Consider the following 24168-nt stretch of genomic DNA (forward strand, 5'->3'; position numbering starts at 1 on the left):
GAAGGAGCACGTGCTAAACCCTTTTATTGGGGAGAAGCCATTCAAATGAATCAAGGGGTCAGGTTTCAGAGAGTTGAGTCTAGCCTTCTGATATCTTGCTGTCAGCAGGTTGACTGACATCTAGGAAGGCCACGGCCATCTCGTGCTAGGTGGGGATCATAGGCAGAACAAGAGAAAAGAAGCTTACGTTGCCCGCCCAAACAGAGAGGCAACGTTGGTGTAGGTTCAGTCCACCCTGTGCGCTCAGTGCTCACAGTTCATACACACACAGCCCACGGCTGGCTGGCCACACCTCCACATTCTCATTGTTCAAGGCTGAGGGGCGTGCGGTTCCTATGCTACAGCTCCCAACACTGAAAGTCCAAGATCAAGATGCCAAGTCCAAAATGGAGATGTCAAGTCAAGATCAGTGGTTTTTTTTCCTTCCCAGGACTCTTTCCTTGGCTTGCAGATGGCCTCCTCCTTGCTGTGGGTCTCTTCTCTCCGTATATACGTCTGTTTCCATATTTCCTCTTCTTATAAGGACACCAGCCATACTGGATCAGGACCTAATTCTAACCTCATCATATTTTTAAAGAGCTTATCTTCAAATACAATCACATTTCAGGAGTATTGAGAGTTTAGGACTTTAATGTGAATTTTGGAAGGAACATAATGTAGACTGTAATTGCTATTATATGAGGATTAAATAAGGTAAAAAAATATACATAATAGGTTAGTGGTAAACCCAAGGTAAGTGTTTAATAAATAAACACTTATTTTATATATGTAATAGGACACCTATATGGTTATACCTGGCACATAGAAAAAAGAGTCAACACTACCCTGTAGGTCCTAGTGGGAATCCTGTCTTTGTCTCATTTGGATGATAAGAGAAGGCCAGTCCTCTACTAAGCATAGTATGTCTCTCTGTTATCCAGCCTGGCCCTCAGCTTTGCGATGGTGGCAAGAGAGAGGCTGAGAAGTCCCCTCTGAAGGGAGGAAACAGCTTTATTTCCTGACTCTCCAGAGACATCTGCTTGAATTGTGGGGCCCCGGGAAGCGCACTCCTCAAGCCTGGGAGAAGGGATCCCAAGTGAGGGCAGGCCGTAGTGGTGTGGAAGCCAGAAGCTGCTGTCTGACGTGGCCTGGGTGTTCCAGAACTGACCCTTGGAGTGGTTCCCGCTGGAGGCAATTTGGAAAAGGTATTGGAGAGAGAAAAGTCCGGATTCAGAAAACCTTTCTGCCAAGTCCTTTGTTTTCCTAATGTTGCCGCAGTGTCTGGAGCTGAATTTTTAAAATGGCATTTTCCTGGAAAGGAATTTTTGGTCTTTTTTGGAAATGTCTCATGTAAAACAAGATCACCAGTGAGCTGTGGGGTCTGATCTCCTGGGGGCAACCCTGGGAAACGGCAGGTTGGGGAGGGACTCTTGGGGGTGAGAAAAGAAACAAAAACAGAGTTGGATGGAGAGCAAGACGTGACGAAGGGGCCAACATTCCCAAGTTAGAAATAGACTCAGGGCTCAGATTCATTCCAAGGAGGTCAGGCATCATGGTGGGGAGGAGGGAGGGAAGGGGTCCTGGCATGAATCTGTGGGAATGTCCCAAGAGCCCTTGGCGTAGCGCTCACAGTCTCCATCCATCCCAGAAATGGATCTGCTCCTGGGTCTGCCATTTCCTTCCCTCCCTGGTCTTGTATGTGAGAGGGCGGAACCACACAGCAGGGGCCACGTCTCCACCATCAGATTGAATTTTCTTTCTAAAGAGAGGAGTTATGCACATTCCTTCTAGAAGCTCCAAGAAGGCTGAGTTGTGTCTTCCCATCCAACTGGAGGGTTCTCGAGGGCGGAGACCATGTCCCTCCTCTATCTAAGGATCCCTAGAGCTGGAGACTTTGAACCCTTCCTCCCCTGTTTTGCTGAAACAGAGAAGGGCCTGGTTTATAGGTCTGTCTGACCCAGTGACCGGCTCCCCTCTGCTCCCACTCTTGCCTCTCCTCCCTTGTAAACATCACAGGCAAGACGTGCTGACCAAAAGTCCTGCTACAGGCTGCTTTGTCACCACCTCCCTCCAGGCCTGGGGCCAGAGCAGTGACTGTGGCCAAGTGGAATTGCTGGGGCAGGAAGGATCTTGGAAGTGCTCTGTGGAGTTGGCTTCCATCCTCTGGGCTTTGCTGTTACTCTTCTGTCTTGGCCTCTCTTTCCCAGCCTCTGATCTCCTGGGTCTGCGGTGACTCTGGGACTCCAAATGGGGTAAGAGTCAAAAGCAAGAGAATGGGCATCTGAATCCAAGCCACTTGAGAAATGATTTTATCCATGTTCTTGTCTGTATTGTGCCAGGCTGTGCTTTAGGCATGGGGTACATGGTGTTGAACAGGACAGATGTGGGGCTAACTGTCTGATATGCTGATATTTGGACAATCGTCTCATTAAGTGATTGTATAAATTCTGCTTTAAGCCTTCATGCTTTTGGAACTTTCCCTCCCTCCTAAGGCAACCTGTATAAATTTTGGAAAGGTTTGAAAATCAAAGAAGTTCCTCTGTTGATTGAATCAACATTGTTCCCCTCTGTCGCTTCCATTCATGGTCACAACCTGTTTTCAGACCTACCCAGGACAAGTTCTTTCTCTTTCTCCTGAAAATCTCTATGATAACAGATGTTGTGGTTTGGATGCAAAATGTCTCCCCAAAAACTCATGTATTAAAAGCACGGTTCCCCAATAAAGCAAGGTTCAGAGGTGACATTTTTAGGTAATGATTAAATTGCTTTCTATTATGTTGGCTAGTTTATCATTTTCTCTTACTGTTTTAAAAGTCACATGCATTTGTAATTTCTTTTAATCCTTTCATTTTTAAACATGCTGTGAATGTTACCAGTTTTGAACTGTTTTGATTCATAACACTTCTGACATCAAATGGGTGGGTTTCCCCTACACTAATAGCCATGTCCAACTCTCTGGACACTAACTGGTGTTCCAGGCTTAAGGGCTCAGTCTCAGAAGATGGCCCTCACTGCTGATCCAGTCACAGTACTGGGTGCCTAATGGACCCAACACTTCAGTCTTACTTGGTTACAAAGTTGAGGTTTCCACCATCCTAATAATTTGCTGAAATAACTCACAGAAAATGGGAAGTCGTGTGATTTTCTATGACTTTTTTATGTGAAGGAAACACAAGTGGTCAGATGAAGAGTTACATAGGGTGGCACCTGGCAGGGTTCCAAGCCAGAGCTTCTGTCCCTGTGAGGTTGCTGTGTGCCACCTCTCTGCATGTGGATGTGCTTGGCAACTCTGAAACTCTCTGGACCCCTTTGTTTATGGATTTTAAGTAGAAGTTCCATTATATAAGGAGGTTTAAGTCATTGGCTGTGGGTAATAGAAATCAAGCCTTGGCCCCTCTCCCTGGAGGCTGGGGGTGTGTGAAGCTGAAAGTACCACCTCTCTAACCACACTTTGGTCTTTCAGGAGACCTGACATCCTAAAGCTATCCAGAGGCCCCCAGCCACTGGGTCATCTTGTTAACATACATGACATTCACCACTCGGGAGATTCCAAGGGTTTTAGGAGCTGTGTGCCAGGAACCAAGGACAAAGATCAAACATTTTTTTTTTTATTATATCATACTGTGCAATTTAGGATTACACTTGGCTGAACATAATAGAAAACAACAGATTAAACATCTAGGGGGTTATTTTGGAGCAAGAAGGCTAGAGTTAAGTAGTCAAAGCACATCAAGTACAGGTTATTTTAGCCTCCTTTTCTTTCATACTTAGTGTGTGACTTTGTCCTCTGTTCACGGTCACAAGGTGCCCCTGCTCCTCCAAGCATTTTGTCCTTATTCCGGGTAGGAAGATGAGAAAAGGGAGATGGGTAAGGGACATAGCACACTTCCCAGAAGCCCACGAGTAGGCTTTTGTTTGTCTCTTACCGGCTGGAACCACAGCATATTGCTACGTCCGTGGGAAGGGAGCTTGGGAAGGAAATAATTTTACCTGAGCACATTGCTCACCTGCGGAAAATCAAGGTTCTACTGTAAGAAAGGAGCGAAAGAACATATTATGTTAGCCACTACAAGTATTTATAATTCATGCATACTACTGTAAGAATTTTACAATTATTCAGCCTCTTAGAATGCTCTTATTCTAACCACTCCCTTAAGTTTCATGTTTGTTTCTGGATTTATCTATTTCTTTACTGTCCTTTGATTCTTCCAATCCATTTCTTCCTCTCAGCTCAGTTTCCTTCTGTGAGTGATGTATTCTCTTGTCTTTTTCTGAAGATGTGATGCCCCTACTCTGGAGTGACAGTTGAGCTTGGCTTGGTATTTTACAATGACAGTAGGGTGGGTTCCTTCAGCCCAAGAAATCACCCTCTTGGCCACCATAGTAATGCCAAGTCTCCTGTTTGTGTTTTTCCTTTGGTGATCTCTCTTTCCTTCCTGGTGATTTTTCTCAGTGAATGATGTTTTATAGTTTCTACAATGAGCCTAGATGTAATTTTCTACTTGTCTTGCTCAGGTAGTGCTGTGAAGATATTTTTAAAGATGTAATTAACATTTAAATTAATAGAGTTTACTTAAGTAGATTACCGTCCATGATGTGGATGGGCCTCATCCAGTCAGTTGAAGGCCTCAGTAGAGAAAGATGGAATTTTGCCTCCAGACCGACTTTGGACTTGAGTGGTAACCTCAGCTCTTCCCTGGGTCCCCAGCTTACTGGTCTGTCCTAAAGATTTTGAACTTGCCAGACCTCACGATAATTACATGAGCTAATTTTTAAAAGTGTCTCCTTCTTTCCCCACACACATCCTGTTGATTGTATTTCCCTGGAGTTCCCTGACCAATACAACAGGTAAACAATGGAAATTTGTAGAACACACTTGTGTTTGGTACTGATTTGAGGTTTTGTTTCTCAGGGGTGATTTTGTTTTCATCTGCAACTCTGGAAAGAGACAAGTATCACTGGGGATCCCTGGGTCCACAAGTGGAGCTCATAAATTGTTTCATAATTTGAAGCAAATGTCTGTCCGTCCTCCCAGGGTCTTCAGATTCTCTTTAGGGTCCCCAAACTCTATCTTTAGCTCTTATGTGGACACCAACACTCCAGCCACTAGCCATATATATTTGGTAAATATCTTCTTGGACCATTAAAGCTTCAACCCAAGGTTCCCACTCTAACTAGAAGTTTCTTCTTTTTATTTCTTGCATACAAAGGTTCTATTTTTATAAGCTCAACTATATCTGTAAAATTATATATATATATATAATGTATACATGCATATATATGTATATATCTCTATATATTAACCAGTAATTTTATGGGTTTGCGGAGGGAGTAGAAGTTCATGTTAGCTCAGACTGTCTTATTTCTGGAAACTTAGAACAGAATAGCCCTTCATGTTGGTTGAAGACATGTCTTAAGTGTTTGTTCCTTCCTAAGCCTTCTCAGTTGACCCTCACACAATAAGGTGCCTCATCCATTCTACTTCTCTTCTGCCAGTTTGTTCATGTCCTTCTTACAGAGCAGGACTCCAGCCAGAGCTGGGTTCTCTGCTATGGCTACACCAGGGTCAGAGGCCATTGTCAATTCATGGTCTGGATCTTTATCCCTTGCAGAGATTTGAGGTCCCAGGAACTCTTTAAGCTAAAACATCACTATATTGCTAAAGACTATGCTTCCCTAAACCTATAGGGCATGGGGAGGGGGAAAGAACTGTTAAGAGAGGCTTGGAGGGTGTCAAAGCAGGGCAGTGGAGGGGAGTTCAGGCACCTGAGTTGTGGCCCTACTTGTGCAGTCTTGCAGTGACATTCAGCAGCCCTTTCTCAGGATCAGTGACTTAGGGCAAAAAGCTGCAGGAGTCTGCCCCAGTGTTTTCTTAATTATTTGGGCTATTATTTGCTTTTGATCTACTCCCCCCGCATCCCCACCCCAGCTTAGAATTTTCTTTTGTTTAGGCTGTTCCGTAAGTACCTCAACTCCATGAGAAAACTTGCCAATTTTCTGTTGGTATTCTGCTGTGATAAGCTTGGATTTTATAACTTCAGGTCTTTTGTAGAAAGGTGGGAGCAGGGACCTGTAGTCTAATGGAGATAGTTGCTAAGTGATCATTTGTGTAGCGTAGATCAGGAGTCACAGGAGTTATCGCCTCCAAAAGGGAGGGGAAGGGAGAGATCAGGTAGAAAAATACCTGCCATGTGACCTTTTCCAAATCCTTAATCTCTCTGAGCCTTGATTTCTCTATCTGTGGAGAGGAAGTGCCTGACTTTGATGCACACCCCTGCCACAAAAAGATCTGAGCTTTGATTCTTCTGAAAGTTGGTACTATGGGGTCATGCTCTTGGGATTAGGTTGCATTTCTTTCTTACTTTGTAGCTTTAGGTCTCAGAGTGGCTTTTCAAAATTCTTGAAGTAAAAATAATAGCAAAACTTTTATATGGTGATCACGACTGGCCCAGCACTGTTCAAAGCACCTTCTAAGACTGTCTCACTTAATCTTCACAATAACCCCATGAGCTAGTTATTATCTTCATGCTGGGGCTAGGAAAACAAAGACAGAGAGAAGTTAAGTATCTGCCCAGGATCATCAGGGCTAGAGTCAAATGTGGGCTGTTCTGACTCTAGAGGCAGGACTCTTATTAGCCCCTAGACTCAAGCACTCAGAGGCAGGGAGCTTGGGGGTTCAGAAAAGCCAGGGAGATACTTTCAAAGTGAAAAAACCAGAGGGAAGAGGGCACACAATGGGGATATGACTCAGTCTTGGTGGGAAGATTTCCCAGAAAATATGTACTAAGCTGAGATCGGGGATGAGAAGCCTTAACTAGAGAAAAAAGATGAAAGGAACTTGGCAAGCAGCGGGATCTGGAGATCCCGAGGAAACAGTGAGACCAGAGGGTGTCTGTACACTTGGAGTTCAGAAGGTGACGGGGAGCAGGGTCTAGTAAGGCTGGGGAGGTGGTCAGGGTCCTGCCTCTGAAGGCTCTTTGTGTCTCTGTCTCAGGATCTCTCAGCCTTAGCATTGTTGACATTTGGGGCTAAAGAAGTCTTTGTTGCGGGTCTGTCCTGTGCATTGTAGGATGTTTAGCAGCAACCCTGGCTTCTACACCCTAGCTACAAAAGTACCCATGTTCTGAGCTGTGATAACCAAAAATGTCTCCAGACATTAGCACATGCACCCCTGGGGACAAAATTGCCCCTGATTGTGTATTCCTGAGCAAGATATGTCACTGTTTTGGCGTCTATTCTTATTATCCAGATGGACACTGAGTTATGGCGTCACTTTCTAGACTGAGTATTGGCTTACAGCTCCTCTGACCAGGTCACAACCAGACCTGACAAGGCAGGTACAGCTTCCCTGATTCCTTCCTTGGCAACGGCCATGCTCAGATGGAGTTATCACCATCCAAGTGGAAGAAGATCAGAGAAGCACATCAGGGTCAGAGCAGAAGCAGAGGTGTTCCTCCCTCCCAGTGTTTCAATACAACACGAGAATTTCCCAGCTTGCCCCGTCCTCTTCCCAAAAACACAAGCATCAATGCACAGTGCTCAACAAAGCATTTAGTTTTACAGAGTAAATGACCTTAAATCAGAAAGAACCGAAACGAGATTCTTGGCATTAATGGGAATAATAAGCTGACTGCTCTGAAGGTCTTAAATACTGCTCCTTTATTTATGGGAATTTGTACTTTTCAAACTCAATATCAAGCTTTTCTGAATTTTTTTGTTAAGTGTTTTCTGCTGCTGCCAAATGGCCCAGGAAATATGAAAAAGAGTTGTATTACCTAGCACATTTCTTTATCACCTGTGAAATGAAGTTCTAGATGCTCTGCCTGTTCTTTTTATTATATGGTGGGAAGATTATGTCAATACTACAATCTGGTCTATTGAGGAATCTTGGAAAGGTGACTTTATCTGGGCCCTTTGTCTTCTTGTTTGTTGTAGAAATTCTGAGTTCCTTTGCCCTCAACCTGTAAGTCTTTCAAAGGAGAACACCATTTGACTAAAAAAACATATCATAGTTCCAGAAAGCTCATCCACAAAGCAAACTGTGCAATAGCTTTTTTCACATTTAGTGGCCTGTTCCCCTAATTTCCTGTACCTCTGATCTGCTATTGCCCATGAACCCTTGTAGAAAGCTGGGATCCTGGGCTGGGAGCCACCCCTCAGAAAGAACCCTGATCAGAAAAGCCACCTTGTCTCCTAGCTGTGAGCTCACTGAGGGCTGCCTGTGGCTCTGAGAGCCAGAGCTCTTTGTCCAGGTCATAATTAACATCGAAGTGTCCAACTCTCCTGTTAAATGATTCTCTGTTTCACATCAGAAAAGGCTGCAGAGTGGTCAACCAAAATTTAGAGTTTGAACTTAAGAAAAAAACCCAGAGGTATCATCCACAACTGCAAAAATAGTATTTATTGAGAAGCTTCTAGTAAGTCAGCCCTATGCTTTATCTACTTTAATTATTACATGTCCTCTATGAGGTAAATACTATTGTTGTATTCATTTCACAAAAAGGAAAATTGGGCTTAGGGAAATTTAATAGTTTTCTCAAGGTCATGCAACTTCTAAATGGTAGAGCTTGGGAACCTAAAGCCCAAGTGCTACCTCCTGTCCTCTACATTTGCTGCCTCTTGGTACTTTTAGAGACTATGGAGAAATTTAGAGGGGTTTCTTGGTGTTCCCAGAGAAATCTATCTTTGGGGCACAGAGAAATCTTGAGAAGACCACATCGTAAGTATTTCTGAAAGAGTTGATCTAATGCACGTCTTTTGAGCTGTGCTGGGATGGGCACATTCTAAACTCTCTATTTAAAACATACTGTTATTCAGCCAGGCACAGGGGCCCACACCTGTTATCCCAGTGACTTGGAAGGCTGAGGCGAGTTTGAGACCAACCTGGACAACTTAGCAAGACCCTATCTGAAAATAAAATACAAAGGCCTGGGGTGCAGCTCAGTGATAGAGCACTGTGCCAAGCCCTGGGATCAATCCCTAGGAACCTCCCCCTAATTTTTTTTAAAGCTTCATAGCTGTAAATATCAGTTTCATTCATCAAGTTTTTCATTGTCTTTGTAAATGCTATTTATAAAGACCATATGGATCCTTCCCCTTTGGCACTATGGTAAACGAAGGTGGTGTCTCTGGGCTTCAGTTTCCTTATTTTTCAATGAGGAATTTGGGCAGCTTGATTGCTAGTCTCTCTTGCTTTAAGGCTTGGTTGTCACACACGTGTGCACACGTGAAGCCCAGTTAAAGGCCTGGTATCCTAGTCATGAAGCATCCGTCATGTTCCGCTGACTCCCATTATGTGGAATTTGGTTTCCAGGTGGTTAATTACGATACTTGAGATTTGCAAGCCCAGTCATCTAAACAGCTGGCCTCCTTGCATAGTTCCCACCCCTCACTCCCCTGGAGCTCTAACCAGTGACCATTGTGGTAAGCCAAATTATCTTGCCTGTTCTAGGGGGTACTCCTGCTGTCCCTGGGAGAGCATTTGAGCAAGATTTCCGCTCTACAGGCTGAAGAAGGAGTCACATCCATCCCTGCCTTCCTGACCAGGGCTGAAATGGGCTACAGGTAGACCTGCTCCTAGAGGTCTATTCTAAGGCATGAATTTCTGTAGGACAAACTTGCTATGGTGAAGGTGGAGAATACCAGAAAGAAGGGAAGCTGGAAGGATGACTCATCTGGGTCAGCCCCAGGGGCCTCAGGAGATGTCCTGCCTCCTCTGAGGTCTGTTGGAACTGATCTCACATGCAGCGAAAGAAGGATTCAGGGGAGGAAGGGTGGATCTAGGTGGGTGCGTTCACATATATGAGAGAAGTGCGTAGTGGGAACTTAGGTTAGTTATTGTCCCAATAATACTGAGGCTTAGAAACAAAAGGGAGAGGAAAAATTAGAATGATTTAATATTGACAAAAGTCAAAATTATGGCATCCTGGTGGGAGGTAAAGTTTGATAGACTATATTATAAAGATGGGGAAATGTTATTGTGTGGTGTAGAGCAGGGGTCGGTTAGCAAAGTTCATCCCATGGGCCAGAAATGTTTCTGTAACATAACTTACTGTTATACCTGCTCATTCATTTATGTATTTCCCGTGGCTGCTTTTGTGCTTCTATGGCAGTGTTGAGTTGCAGCAGAGACCCTGTGGCATCCAAAACCTAGGATATTTACTATCTGGTCCTTTAGAAGTTTGCTGGTCCTTGAGGTAAGAGGAAAGAATTCATTGTTCCAAGTCCTGGATCTACACTTGCTTATCTAATCTGCCTTCCCGAGTCTTCATTTCTCATCTGTGAAATGGGAATCAATTACCTCTGCCAACTAACCACCAAACTCATGGAGGACTTACGATACTGAATACCTTAACGGATATCAAAATGTAAAGAGTTAAACAAAGACTACCTATTATTAGGGCTCTTTCATAAGCATATGGTAAAAGGGAGAAGACAATGAAAGTTGTTTTTTCTCAATAAAGGTCAAGAGGAATTAAATAATAGATGATTGCTAAAAAGTACATTGATTTGTGTCAGCTAATGTATACTTTTGAGACAAGCTAAGCTGAATTATTAAAATTAAAGGGAAAGAAATAACAGTCATAGCTGTCTTGAGAGAGATTGGAGACTGTCAAGTGTGAGGTCCAACGGTGTGTTGGGGCAGCCAGAGGGGATTCAGGTATTGGCCGAGCCACTCAGGAGTGACAGGGGGCTGAGGGGAGGATTGGGGAGACAAATCCAGGAAGCGTTGCATGGGATATGTTTATACAGTTATTCATTGTTTATCTGAAATGCAATCTAGCTGGGCATCCTGTATTTTCCTTTGCTCAATCTGGCAACCCTCCCCTAACCCAGAATGGATTTGTTAGGGTGGCCAGTAACAGAGCCGTGCCCCCGATCACAACAGTGTGTCCAGATTCTAGGTCCAGAAACTGAATCTTAAGCAGAGACAAATTAGGATAGAAGGCAGAAGGAGGGGATCATCGGATGGCAGGGTTCTAGGAAGATCTTCAGAGCCACCTTGTTCTGTCTTTTCAGGGCCCATGGATCCATTTTTCTTTGAATCCTGCAGACTGTGCTTTTCACTTCTAATCTGTCCCTTTCTGTTCCTTAAACTAGTCAAGTTAGTTTCGGATGCTTCTCTTCTCGTCAAAGAGTCCTCACTCATGTATATCCACACACCCCAAAGCATATTTGATAAACTGCTGTGAGGACCAGCGCTAAGTGGACAGAGTGAAGGGAAGGCCAAGTAGTGAAGGCCTTTTTGAAAGAGTCCCCAGACCTAGGCAGAAAGGAGGAGAAGAGGGCACGCTCGGCCTGGAATCTGGTGCTTTTTACATCTGCTACAACAGAAAGTAACAGGAGCCACTAAAGAAAGGCTCTTGAGTGGGAGAAGGACTTGATGACAATGACATTGCATTTACAAGTTATTTCTAATGCTAGCTTTTAAGTGCTCTGGTAGGGAAGCTGACTGGGGGGTGGGTGCTGCTTTCATGGCCCAAGTACAGGCTGGGAGTCTGGACTAGGAGAAGCTGACACAGTGAGTTCACGGGCATAATCGGTGCAGAGGAGATTGCTGGAGTCAGTGCCTTTCTGGTCACAGGGAGTGTCCAAGTGAGAGAGCTCCAACTGGGTCATGAACAGCAGTAACTCAGCCCAGGGAAGGGGTGCTGCCAACGCACGGGCCTCCCAGGGCTCACGGCTGCAGGGCAAGACCATGAGGGGTGCAGCAGGAAAGGAACAACCCATTATTCTGGCTGGCGCTGTGTCTCCCCCGCGGGGGAGGGATGTGGTGAGAGTGGAGACTGCAGCAGAAAGTGACAGGGATGATTAAAGGGATGGAAAATCAGGCCCATGAAGAAAGGTTAAAGGGATTGCAGCTATTTAGCCTGGAGAAGAGGGGTGGCATGTAATAGCTCCCTTCATGCCCATGCAGGGTTGTTAATAGACACGCGCTAGGCAGCTGCCCTGCATATCCGCATATCCGGGGAAGACAGCACCCCCCCAACTGGCTGGGCACCTCGAAGGGCGGGAGAGGCAGGCTCCGGAGGCAGGCAGAGGCATAATTATAAAGGCTCTTTTGTGGTCTCTGAAGGCTCCTCTCCCCTCCTCTTTGTTTTCTGCATCTGTCATTATGCCCTGCAAACCACAGCCAGGCCTCTTGACAGTCCCAATATCTGCTTTCCTGCACACTTGGAAGGTAATGTGGCTATAAAATTGACAAGTTAGATAAATGCCAGTACAAAGGGTGACTGTGTCTGGCTGCTCCAAGCCTTCTGACTGGTCTCAAACCTGGACTCGTCCCCGCTCTACACTTCCCGTCAGCCTCGGCCTCCTCTATCCCATCTGGGCTCCTGATTGACTCCCCAGGAGTTCACATTTGCTCTCCTCCCTGTCTCGTTTGTCACTCTGGCAACTTGTGACATTTTTAAAGTTTCTCCCCAGGTCAAATATGTTTCATTTCACTTTTCTTTTCCAATGGAAAACGCTCCTTCCTTGTTGCCAGGGCCATCTCTGGCTCTCTTGGCCGAGCTGCCATGACCCATACTCAGGCCAAAAAGCCACAGTCTATCCTGGAGAAGGCCCAGAGGAACTGACCTGGACCTCCTCAGATCCTTGCTGGGGTCACTGAGGGCCTCCTTCTGTGGTGGCTGAATTTCCTGATCTTCAGCTGCTGGAGGAAGCAGGTTATGAGCCACACAGTCAGACACTTCAGCAAGAGGAGAGAAAGGTTCAGAGCTAAAATATTTTGGTTTTAGTCCTGTGGTTAATGAAGGGCGGATGTCAGTGAGCTTCACCTGGTGCTGGCATAGTCCTCTGGGTAGGTGAGCAGAACCCAGAGGCCAAATCCCCACCAAGAAGTCCTGTCAGGAACCAGGAGCTCAACTGTCCCCATCTGGCTTTATTACCATGTCAGAGATCACATCGGCCATTGACAGACTCGTCCCGGGTAGACCTAGGTATCCATGTGTCTGGGACCCGGGGCCAGGCAGAGGCTGCTCAACCCAGGATTCAGGGACAAGCTGAGCAAGGCCCTAAACAAGAGTCATGCTCTGTCCCCTTTTCCCTGTGGCTAGGGGGCTGTCCAGAGGGCAGGTCTGGCTTGTGTTCACCCTGTGACTCTGCAGTGCACAGCGCACGGATGGACACCCAGCAGTAGATGAGCCCTGGGGCAGTTGGGACGATGGCCTCAGGAGCAGCGGAAATGCTTGATGTTCTCCAGCCGTTACTGCCCCCTCCTTCCAAGGTGTTTGTGAACATTGAACAGCACAGCCACACAAGTCCTTGCCTCGCACGCTCTTTCTGGAGAGGACACGCATGCGCCCTAACCATCACTCTAATAATTGACTCTCAACATGACTTATCCGATGGAATTGATGGAGCAAAGGAAGGGACCATGGAAAGGCTGGAATTCTGGGATCTGGACATTTCTCATTTTATGCAGCTCTGCGTTCTCAGCTTGTGATCTCTGCGCCCCTGACCATGGCCAGCCTGGGACAGAACAGCTGGCCTGGACCTGGATTTTACCTTTGTTGGTTGCTGCCTTTCTTGGTGGCTTATCTCCTTCTCCTCCTCCTCCTCCTCCTCCTCCTTCTCCTCCTCCTCCTCCTCCTCCTCCTCCCATGCAAGAGAGCACAGGAGCCCTTGGATCTGCAAAGAGGCGGGTCCATCTCTCTGCTCCATTCCACTGGAAAACTCAGAACAATTCCTATTATTTTCGGTTCCCAGACCTTGAATGTGTCAGGCTTCAGGTTCACTTCCTACATCTCTCCCCGTCGCCCGGATCTGCAAGTAATTTAACCTTGTTTTCATAGAGCGCAAAGACGTTCAGCTTGTTTACACTGGAGACAAATTTTCCTCAATTGACGCAATCCTATTGATTAAATAATGACTTTCTTCCTCATTTAAAGGTAATTTCAGTTGGTTTCATGACATGGAGGAAGAAGCTGAAAGCCTTTTCTGTCTTGTGTATGAAGGGCAGACTCTGAGGGCCGCCTCTCAGAACTCTGAGCAGGGCTTTCTCACCTGTTCTAGAACCTCCACAGGCAGGCGGCGGAAGGAGGCAGTGCCTGGACTCTGAGGATGTTGGCTGAACACGGTCAGATCATGATTGGGGGAATTAAAGGGTGGCACTGGCTCTGGAATGAATGTCAAGGCTAGGGCTGAGTAGATGCTGCTTTGTTTTAAAAATGCACTTGATTTGCTTTCAAGATTATTAATATCTATTTAAAATGGATCTGTACATGCACAGTTTTTCAAGGTCACGTCGCATGATAGATAGGATGTGTCATTTGAGCCAAGGACTTAAAATCAAAGGGAAAGGAAGTGGTGTGTCAGGAAGAACTGCAGAGAACAGCACATGTGGAAGAGGCTCCGAGGTGGGGGATGAACAGAGTTGGGAGCACTGGGGAAGCCCCTACTTTTGTCTGGGCCTCGTTCCCCCTCGTTGGTAAAACAGGGACAACTGGATCAGATAATTTCTTAGGCACTCTCTCCCTTCAGTGTTCTCTGATACAATGAAATCTGGAAATTAAAAAAAAACAAAACTGTTTCATTCCAAATCCTTCTGCTGTGTATTCTGATAAGGAAAGAGTAGAGGATGACATTTAGGAGGAGGAGCCCTCTCTTCCATCGCCTGTTAGTGAGGTATCTGCAGTGCTGTTTGAAACTAGGTACCACTGTGTTCTAGGTGGGAAGGTATATTATGCAATGGTTTTTTAAAAAACTTCCTAGGGACTAGGGGTAGAGCTTAGTGGTAGAACACTTGACTAGTATGTGTGAGGCTCTGGGTTCGATCCCCAAAGTTTTAAGTACTCAGTGCTTGCTGAGCACCTAATACATGCTGGGTCCCAAACCAGGAGCTCCCACATATATGATTTTCTTTTTTTGATTCCTACAACGGGCTTCTGAGAGGGGACTGTGCTCCCATTTGCCAGATGAAGAAACTGAGGCTCCAAAGGGCTTCATGTTGTTTGAAGTGTTACCACTAGAGAGCAGCGGAATCAGTCCAGTCTCCTCTCTGCTTTCATCACAGGCCCCTACGTTGGGCTGGGCAGTGGCATGGGCTGCAATTCTTGCTCAGCCCCTCACTAGCTGTGTGGCTTGAACAAACTACCTGACCTCTCTGAGTTTCAGTTTCTTTACCTGTGACCGGTTGACTTACCTTTGTCAGTTGTCATGAAATGCAAAACAGTATCATATGAAGGTGCCTAAAAACACTGCCTGGGATGGTACAGGTCTGTGTCCATTGCTTTCCTCCTTATCAACAAGATGCTTTGGTTTCGTGAAGTTGACAGATTAATCGGTCTTACTGGGTTGGGATCCTCAGGGCCCAGTGGAGAGCAGGGCATGGAGCAGACACTCAATAAATATTTGTTCAATGAACAGATACGCAGTGCTTGTATCTACAGATGCCAACCATCTGGATACTTCAGAGTGATGGATTATTGACTTTTCATCTGAATGCTGGATGTCATCCTGGAATATATACAGCCAGAGTCATCTGAAATGACAGGAACACAGTCACATCTCACTGATGCAGATTCATTGGGGGGAAACATGTAAATCAGTGAGAATCTGCAGGTGATTTATTCTTTTTATATAACTCTGGCTATGTCCCTGAGGTTATTTATTTACCCTCCCCTCCCATCCATCTATCCATCCATCTGTTCAGTCATTCACTGGTAGCCTAGAGGTGGTCTCAGGGGCTCTTTTAACAAAAGATTATCTGCATCAGAGCCATTATTTGTAGATAAATAGAGCTTCTGAACTGCTTATAGGAGCTCGCAAACTGTTTGTTCTCCAGTATGTTTGACCTTCTTCCAGAACCCTGAGGATGTCCTTCCTGTACACCCCTGAGGAAGGATCCCTGTGCTAATTTACAGCAATGTTCTTATCTGCAAGGGAGTGGGAGACCCAGGGCCTTGGTCCACTCCTCTGAATGTGTGACCAGGATGAGCTGCCACAGGAGCCTGGACCCTGAGTTGGGGAATGTGGGAACAATCTACTGGACCTATAGGAATAAACATCCTAGGGTAAGGCTGGACCACTGTTTGAACTCAAAAGATTAGTGGAAAGTATCCATTTTTATTTTTTTAAGAATGATCTGGGAGGGGCTGGGATTGTGACTCAGTGGTAGAGCGCTCACTTAGTACAAGCAAAGCCCTGGGTTAGATCCTCAGCACCACATAAAAATAAATAAATAAAATAAAGATAAAAAAAGAATAATCTGAGGTTGGCTGGGCACCGTGGCACATTCCTATAATCCCAGCTACTCTGGAGGCTGAGGCAAGAGGAACCCAAGTTTAAAGCCAGCCTCAGCAAAAGCGAGGTGCTAAGCAACTCAGTGAGATTCTGTCTTTTAAATAAAATACAAAATAGGGCTGGGCATGTGGCTCAGTGGTGGAGTGCCTATACATTCAATCCCTGGTACCCCACTCCTCAAAAGAAAAGACTGATCTGGGGATACTGAGATGTACATGATTATTTATCCCTACACTAAAATGACTGCAGGATCTATGTCTTTAGGACCCCTGTTTGTATGGTGTTTGCCACCCTGCGTTTTATAGCCACCCATCACTTTTCCAGCCCCCAGTATGCCTGTCACTAGCAGTTCAAGCCTTCCTGCTGACATGCGGTCTGCTTCTAGCATTCCATGGGCAAAAACCAAACCAACCAAACAAATAAATAAAAAACAACTCAAAAAAGGTAAGTTGTTAGGGCTGTTCGTGAAACAAGAATTTTAAAAATCGGAATGAGTCTGGGGGACCCTTCGGTGAGCTCCTGACATGAACTTTGAAATCTGGACTTCGTGAGGTCTACACTGGCTGTTTGGGACCAGTGTTCCCTGTTCTTGGTGATAAGCTGGAGCAGTATTCAGTATATGAGAGGTAACCATGCATGCACATGCCTTATCATGACACCCTATTGACAGCCATCTGGGGAAGGGATGCGCTTTATTTCTCCAGGTGAGAAAAACCGAGGAAGAAACAAAAGGTCAGCCATGGTTCTCCTCAGGCTTGGCCCTCGGGGTCATGCTCAATGAACTGGTGTGTTGGTGTGTTTATCTGAAAGCAGAATGCACTGGCTTATTCACAGTTTTGAAGTTTATTTATTTATTTATTTGCAGTACTGAGGATTGAACCCAGAAAGAGGCACTTTAACACTGGACTACTTCTGCCCTTTTTACTTTTTATTTTGAGACAGGGTCTTGCTAAGTTGCCCAGGCTGTCCTTGAACTTGTGGTTCTTCTGCCTCAACCTCCTGAGTCGCTGGGTGGACAGGTTTGTACCACTGAGCCAGGTTTGAAACTGATTTCTATGTTTTGTCCAGAGCTGCTTCTTTCTTTCTGGAAAATGCTGGTGTCAGAGAAGGAGCACTCAATTAGACCTCAGCAGTCAGGAGCTGCAGACTTAGACCTCGCTCGGTGAGGTTCTTAAACTCTTGGAACTCTGTGAAACGCAGGGCTTCTGTTAAACCTGATATCTGCTAGGATCCTGCTAACAACACCTTCTGTTCCTTTGACTGTCTGAGCTCCGAAGGGCTGACCATCTTCAGGACTGGCCTGGTGGCAGGGCAGGTGATGGTCTTGCACAGTTTCTTCAGCACCACGGTCACAAGACTGGCTTTTGCGAGTGACCTTCCACGCCCTTCCTTGGCATGTGCCTGGCATCTGGGAAGACCTGCAGTGGGTGGGACCTGACCTCAGCTCTTCTGGTCTGTGTGTCAGTCCCCTTGGATGCCCTTCTGCCTTTGCCATTACCCACCTTCGAGCCTCTGCATCACTGGGCAGGCCTGTCCCATTCCGGAGCCAGTTCTGGCCAAGGCAGGAAATAGATGTGGAGCCTCAGCCGGAGACTGGAGGGAGGAGGGGCTGGAGTTAGGTCTCATGTTTTCAATCAGCAGCGAATCGTGCCTCGGTGAAACCTCAGAGGCCATGGTGGCAACACCACTCAAAGCTGATATTAAGTTGTGTTCCTCAGATGTGGGATCCAGAGGCTCAGGCACGACTCACAGGCTCCTGGGTGCCTTCCCCCTGTTCTCCAGTCTCTTTTGCTTAGCTTCAAATGACAACTGGGTGTGTCAGATGCACCCTGGCTTCCAGAATTTCCTATTTGCCCCCATCCCCCAATGGTGGCTGCAGCAGTTCCCAAATCCATTATCTGACTACAGACTTGCCTGGTATCCCAGACCCTGTTCCCCTTCCTTAAGCCTCCATTCAAGATTGGGGGGCCTCTGGGACTCTGCAGTCTTCCCCTGGACTGCTGGATGGAGTCCTGCTGAAGGTGGGCAGCTTAGGGCTTTACACCATGCGGGGTTTTTCACGGAGGTGGGAGGGGCTGGACCTTCCACAGTCACCTGCAGAAACTATGACTGAGGTTGCCTTGCACAGCTCAGCACCCTCATGGGAGTGGCTGCCCAAACACACAGTTTGAACATTCTTGGTTCCTTAAGCCTGCCTCTTTCACGCCCCTCGAAAAGCAAGAGCAGACCAATACATGTCTTTGGAAAGAATCTCTGAGTTGGTGGTAGATCCATTCCATGATGTGAGCAGGACTCAGGAGGCACAGGTCTCTCTAAAATCCTCTCAGGAGACATCGATTGATCTGAACTGTAACTAAAACCTGCTAAGTCCTAGTCTTGGAGACAGCGATATGGGAGAAGTTATAGTGATAGGGGTTTTGTTGTCTGAGCAGCAGAACTGAAAATGGAGAAGCCAAGGCGGGTATAGAATTTGTCAGGGTGTCTGTGCACGGGCGAGAAGGCACTGATCCTAGACAACAGGTGCTGAGCCTCAGACATGGGGAGACCAGGGTTTGCTGAGAATGGCCCAAGGAACACACAAACCCCAGTCTCAGATTGGAGGCCTTTAAGAGCAAGTCCAAGCCACTGCTGGCTCTAGGGTGTCCCTCTGTGAACCCTGGAACTCAGGCTTATCTTTTCAGGTTGCTGTTTGACAAGGAGAGCCAGGGACAGCAGTTCCCTCCTGAATACACTGGGAGCCAGAGCTTTGGGGTATGGGAAAAGAACTCTGCTGTCATCCTGGCCTCTGCCTTAGCCAGCACCGTGTGCAACCTGCAACAGAGAAGTCTTCCTGTCTCCACCTCTATGGTGCCAGGTCTCATATGTTGGGAGCAGAATTTGGGGGACAAATTGAGGACCCCAAGCCCAAAGCCTAAACAAGACCAGGTTATTGTGACTAATATGAGTTGTAGACACCTGGGTGCAGGGCAGGCAGGACATGGAACTGTGTCCACATTCTACTATAACCAGTGCCTCCATCATTCCTGTGGCTGCCGTGTGTTGCCACTGTCAGGAAAAGGTTCACAGGGGTGAGAATCTCTAAAACTCTTTGGTACTATTAGCAGAGAACAAAGAAGGGATATCTCAAAGTCTTAAGGAAGAGTCTGGGGTTCAGGAAGTGGTGGGAACCGCACCCTCTTCGCCAGCAACTCATAAGACTGCTGATGGCGCAGCAGCGCCCCCTGGTGGCACCCACATCTGTGATTTCCTCCACCGCCCAGCTTCCATGGCTTTCCCAGTTCTCTTCTCCCCTGAACTGCCACTCCAGTTGCCCAGAATTTTTTCCTTATACCCCTGTTCTCTATCTATCCCTCCCCTCCTTTTTTCCTGGCAGAACTCAGCTTTTGTCTTTTGGAGCATCACTGGCAAAACATCCTGCAAGGAAAAAAGAGACTGATAAAGTACCAATAAGGTGTTAACAGCCACTAGAGCATAACCATCAGCACTGCGCAGGGCCAGAGCAATGTATTCCTTTCAAAGTACAATTTGTCCCTCAAATTTCCTCTATTCCACTTCCAGCCTCAACAGCTACAGATGCCTGTTTTGAACCAGTGTCTATTTTGGGGGTAGACCATGTGCCTTGTTTTTCTCCCAGGTCAAAGGCTTCACATTCATGGCTGGGACAGGAGAGGAATGGTTATAGTAGAATGTGGACACAGTTCCATGTCCTGCCTGCCCTGCACCCAGCTGACCACAACTCATATTAGTCACAATAACTTCGCCTTGTTTAGGCTTTGGGCATGGGGTCCTCAAGCTTGGCCACCTCATTTCATACAGTAGATAAGAAATAGCTACTCAAGTGGGCTTCCTTCAGTCTTTCCCAGCCTTGGCCTCTTAATGTCATGGTTTCTTATCACTTGCCATCCAGCTGTAGGGCTGGTGAGGGATGTGGGTGGGAGGGAAGCAGCCCCCACACTTAGGAGGTCCAGTATGGGAGTCCCCCTACTATTCCAAATAGGCCTCAGGGACGGGTTAAAGTCAATACTTTAAAGTCAGAAGTATTTATTTTTCTAAAAGACAAAAAGTTAAAATGTCCAAATAAAGACGAAGCTTAAACTCGAGCAGAAAAGCTCTGGGCCTGAGCTCCAGTCCTGATAAATAGGCACTCACTTCCTGCCCCAGGCCTTCATTCCCCCACTCTGTGGGGGCTGGGATGCCCAGTGAAGGGTCTCCTCTGCTCTGGAGTTCCGTAGCTCTGCTTCTCTGGTGGTTGCATGGCGGGCTGGCGAGGATACAGCTGCGAGAATGCAGCTTTGATGGGTGCAAACTGGGTCCTGTCACCTAGTACCAGCTACTCATGCAGATCCTAGGCCTTTATTTTTGCTGGTGTAATATTTTTCTAGTGTTTATTTTGAAAGGTTCTGCATCTGTGGTGACCGTCTCCCATTTGGAAAATTAACTGCTTACAGATGTTGGTGTGGTGCAGCATTCTCCCAGGCGATGGAACCGCTGGGGTTTGGATATCATTTCAAAAGGAAGAGGAGGGAAGAAAACTGCCCGTCGCTGATGTAGGTGGCAAAACATCTTGACCTTCTATAAAACACCCAAATGTGATTTGCATTTAGAAATTGATGGGTGGAGAATGACATAAGGTTTGAGAGCCCACGTGTTAAAAAGCCTGAATTGAAATGGTCATTTGTGGGATGTCTGTGGCCATTTGTGGGATGTTTGTAGAGGGCGGGTGCTGGCTGTCCAGCTGGGATGAGCTGACTCTGAGCACTATGCACAGACCTTAGAGCTGAGCCCTCACTTGCACCCCGTGTCCTGGCCGTACAGCCACATGGTCAGGCCTTGCCAGTCCAGGAAGACATTTCCTTTGGGGTCCAGGGGAGAGTTTTGGTAAGTGGTGATGCAGCCTAGTACAGAAACCCACAGATCCTTCTGACCCCTGGAGTCCCAGGATAATCACTGCTCTTTACTGTCCGCCATCTTGCCCTCCCACACTTCCTGCTTCTGCTTCTTGGTTTCTGCCTCCCCAGGAGCTCGCTTTTGGCCTCCTTGAGGCCTCTGTCCCCAGACCTCACCCCAGCTCCTCTTGCCCATGCACAACCAAAGGACTAAAAACACACTTGGTGGGACCCAAGGAACCTCACACAGAGCTCCTCTCTGTTTTCTTATTCCCTGGCTACCACAACCCCAGCTCCTTAGCAGCCCCCAAGCCCAGGCCCAACAGGAAGGAGGAGGCATGACCTCCTCTTTGCAAGGTGCTTATGGCATATGCACAGGTGTGTGTGGCACATGTGCTTGTATCATGTGCACATACATGTATGGGTGCTTGTGGTGTGAGGAGCAGAAAGGAACAGCTCCTTTGCCCAGCTGGTGCTGTCCCCTGGGCCAGACCTCTTTCTTACCTGGTTCTGGGACAGCTTCCTCTCTGCTACCTGTCCACGTCCCTCTCTCAGTTGAATGACTTCTTTGGTCTCCCTTTCTTCCCTCCAGCAGACAGATTCCTGTGGCTTTTCCCTAGGAGAGTGACTGAGGAGAAAAGAAAGTTTGAGCAGTAGAGAACCTCAGAGGCCATCTGGAGTTGCACCTCTGTGAATATGAGAAGTCTGCGGCTCATGCTGTGTGGTCATGTGACCAGCTCCATGGAGGTAGATTTAAACATTGCATGAATATTATTTTGTATCTTTGGAAAGACTTTGTTTATGAAAGAAGCACTCAAAAAGGGCCTGGGGAAGCCGGGCATGGTAATCCAGTGGCCTATAATCCCAGTGGCCTGGGAGACTGAGACAGGAGGATTGGGAGTTCAAAACCAGCCTCAGCAACTTAATGAGGCCCTAAGCAACTCAGTGAGACCCTGTCTCTAAATAAAATACAAAAAGGGAGTGAGGACGTGGCTCAGTGGTTAAGTGCCTCTGGGTACAATCCCCAGTACAAAAAAGGGTGGTGGGGGGGACATGTTCTGTACTATTCTAGGGCTGCTGGATTGGCTTTAGAATGTGAGGATTTAGAAGACAAAACTCAAAGTAGATAAATTTTTTTTGTTTTTAAAGAAAGGTTATCATCAGAAAGTTATGTCACTTGTTCAAAATCCTGGGGAATCAAATATGGGAGGAATGAATTGAGTGAAAGGTAAATTCATAAGAAGGGATAGAATTTTCTCTTGGAACATGGTAACTATTTTAAGAAACTGTACACCAGAACACCAGTTGGGTAAGAAACGTTGGATAAGGAGTACTCTTTTGTTCCTTTTGGCTGTGCTGGGGTTTGTACCCAGGGCCTTATATACCCTAGGCAAGTGCTTTATCACTGAGCTACATCCCTAGCCCACAGTTGAACTCTTAAATAAGGAGAGATGAGCCAGATGAGGTGGTGCATACCTGTAATCCCAGTGGTTCAAGAGGCTGAGGCAGGAGAATCGTGAGTTCAAAGCCAGCCTCAGCCAAAGTGAGGTGCTAAGCAACTCAGTGAGACCCTGTCTCTAAATAAAGTACAAAATAGGGCTGGGGATGTGTCTCAGTAGTGGAGTGCCCCTGTGATATGATATATTAATGTGATATGATATGTGATAAAGATATGTTCTCAGTGGCTTCAGAGTAGGTCTGGAGAAAATAAGAGCCAATCAAACCTGGTACTCCCACTCACCCCGCCCCCCCACACAAAAAAATAGGAGAGAAGTGATGAATTCCTTTTGAAAGAAAGAATGTGAAAAAAAAGCAAGCATGTCTATCATTTGGAGGAGCTATGTATAACACCAAGTGGGAGAAACATAGAGAAAGGGAAAAAGAAAATCAGAGAAAGGTCACTGATGGATAATAAGACCTTGTGAATTAGGGTTCTTTTGTGTAATTGAACAAAGCTGGAGAAAAAGTTGTTAGAAGAATGCTTTTGGCTGTACAGCATTTGCATATTAGCATATTAGAGAACAAGTCTTTACTTCATGTCCCTTCATCATAAAATAAACAGAAGATCCCCTTATAGCTCTAAGTCCAGGACAAAGACAAAGATATTAACCATTGCTTTCTGAGGGATCACACAGAGAGAATCTTCTCACTGTGCCATCACCTTTCTGCATTAAAGTGGGAGCTTTGGTTGTGGATTCATAACCTCTGTAGGGCAAACTGGTCAGACCACAATCCAGTATTTAATGCTCCTGGTGTTTCTCTAAGATACTAGACCTGGCTAGGGCTCAAGGTTTACACAAATGTGTGACTTCGCTTTCTTCTGGCCACCATTTGTTTTCTAGTTTATTTGTCCTTGGTCCATATGATGCCAAGCAATTGGTTTGACTGGTTTTTGTTTCACTAAATGGATGAGACTGACCTCTTTGGTGTCCTGGGGAGACAGACCCCAGACTGGGGCACATGGCTCACAGAGGGAACCAGGCTCCTTTTTCTTGAAGACCAGTTTGAGTGTGACTGTCTGTTTGAGGTATTTTGATATTGCAGACCTGTAAAGATATGTTCTCTGTGGCTTCAGAGTAGGTCTGGAGAAAATAAGAGCCAATCAAACCAAAACTAGACTAGAGGCACTAGAAACTGGGATTTAGGAACAGACCCCAGAAGGCATGTAGCTCTGAAGCAGAACACTCAGGTGCTGTGGGGTCTTAGAGGGCGCTGATATGATCCAGGCCAACCCCAGGGTCATGGGCAACTGTAGGCAGAGCAGGGTCTATGAGAGAAACCAGGTCCCAGGCAGGCTGAGAGGCTGGCAGTCTGGGCCTGCTCCAGTGCCTGTCAATAGGGGACAACAGACATCCGTAGGTCACATTGGAAAAGGGCTGCCAGTTAACTTAGGTTCCTACATGTCCAAATGTGGCGTTCTGTTTGCATGGCATGTTTAGCTACCCCATGTTAGTGGCTACCCCACCAACCTTGAGTCCAACTGCTGACAGGTGCTTGATGCTGAGTTTTATAGTTACTACAGTTCTAACTAAGACAAGTTGGCCCAATCCATTTGCTA

At 46.4% G+C, this 24168-nt stretch overlaps 1 long non-coding RNA gene across 1 annotated transcript; it reads left to right on the forward strand.

The window, feature by feature from the left end:
- The first annotated feature begins 1518 nt into the window (after positions 1–1518).
- On the forward strand, positions 1519–10662 carry LOC107137332. The gene is made up of 3 exons (XR_001502844.2): positions 1519–2231; positions 9431–9543; positions 10092–10662. It is a non-coding gene; the product is annotated as an uncharacterized LOC107137332 (long non-coding RNA).
- Positions 10663–24168: the final 13506 nt, after the last annotated feature.

This window comes from Marmota marmota, unplaced genomic scaffold, assembly GCF_001458135.2.
Source record: "Marmota marmota marmota unplaced genomic scaffold, marMar, whole genome shotgun sequence".
Lineage (NCBI taxonomy): Eukaryota > Metazoa > Chordata > Mammalia > Rodentia > Sciuridae > Marmota > Marmota marmota.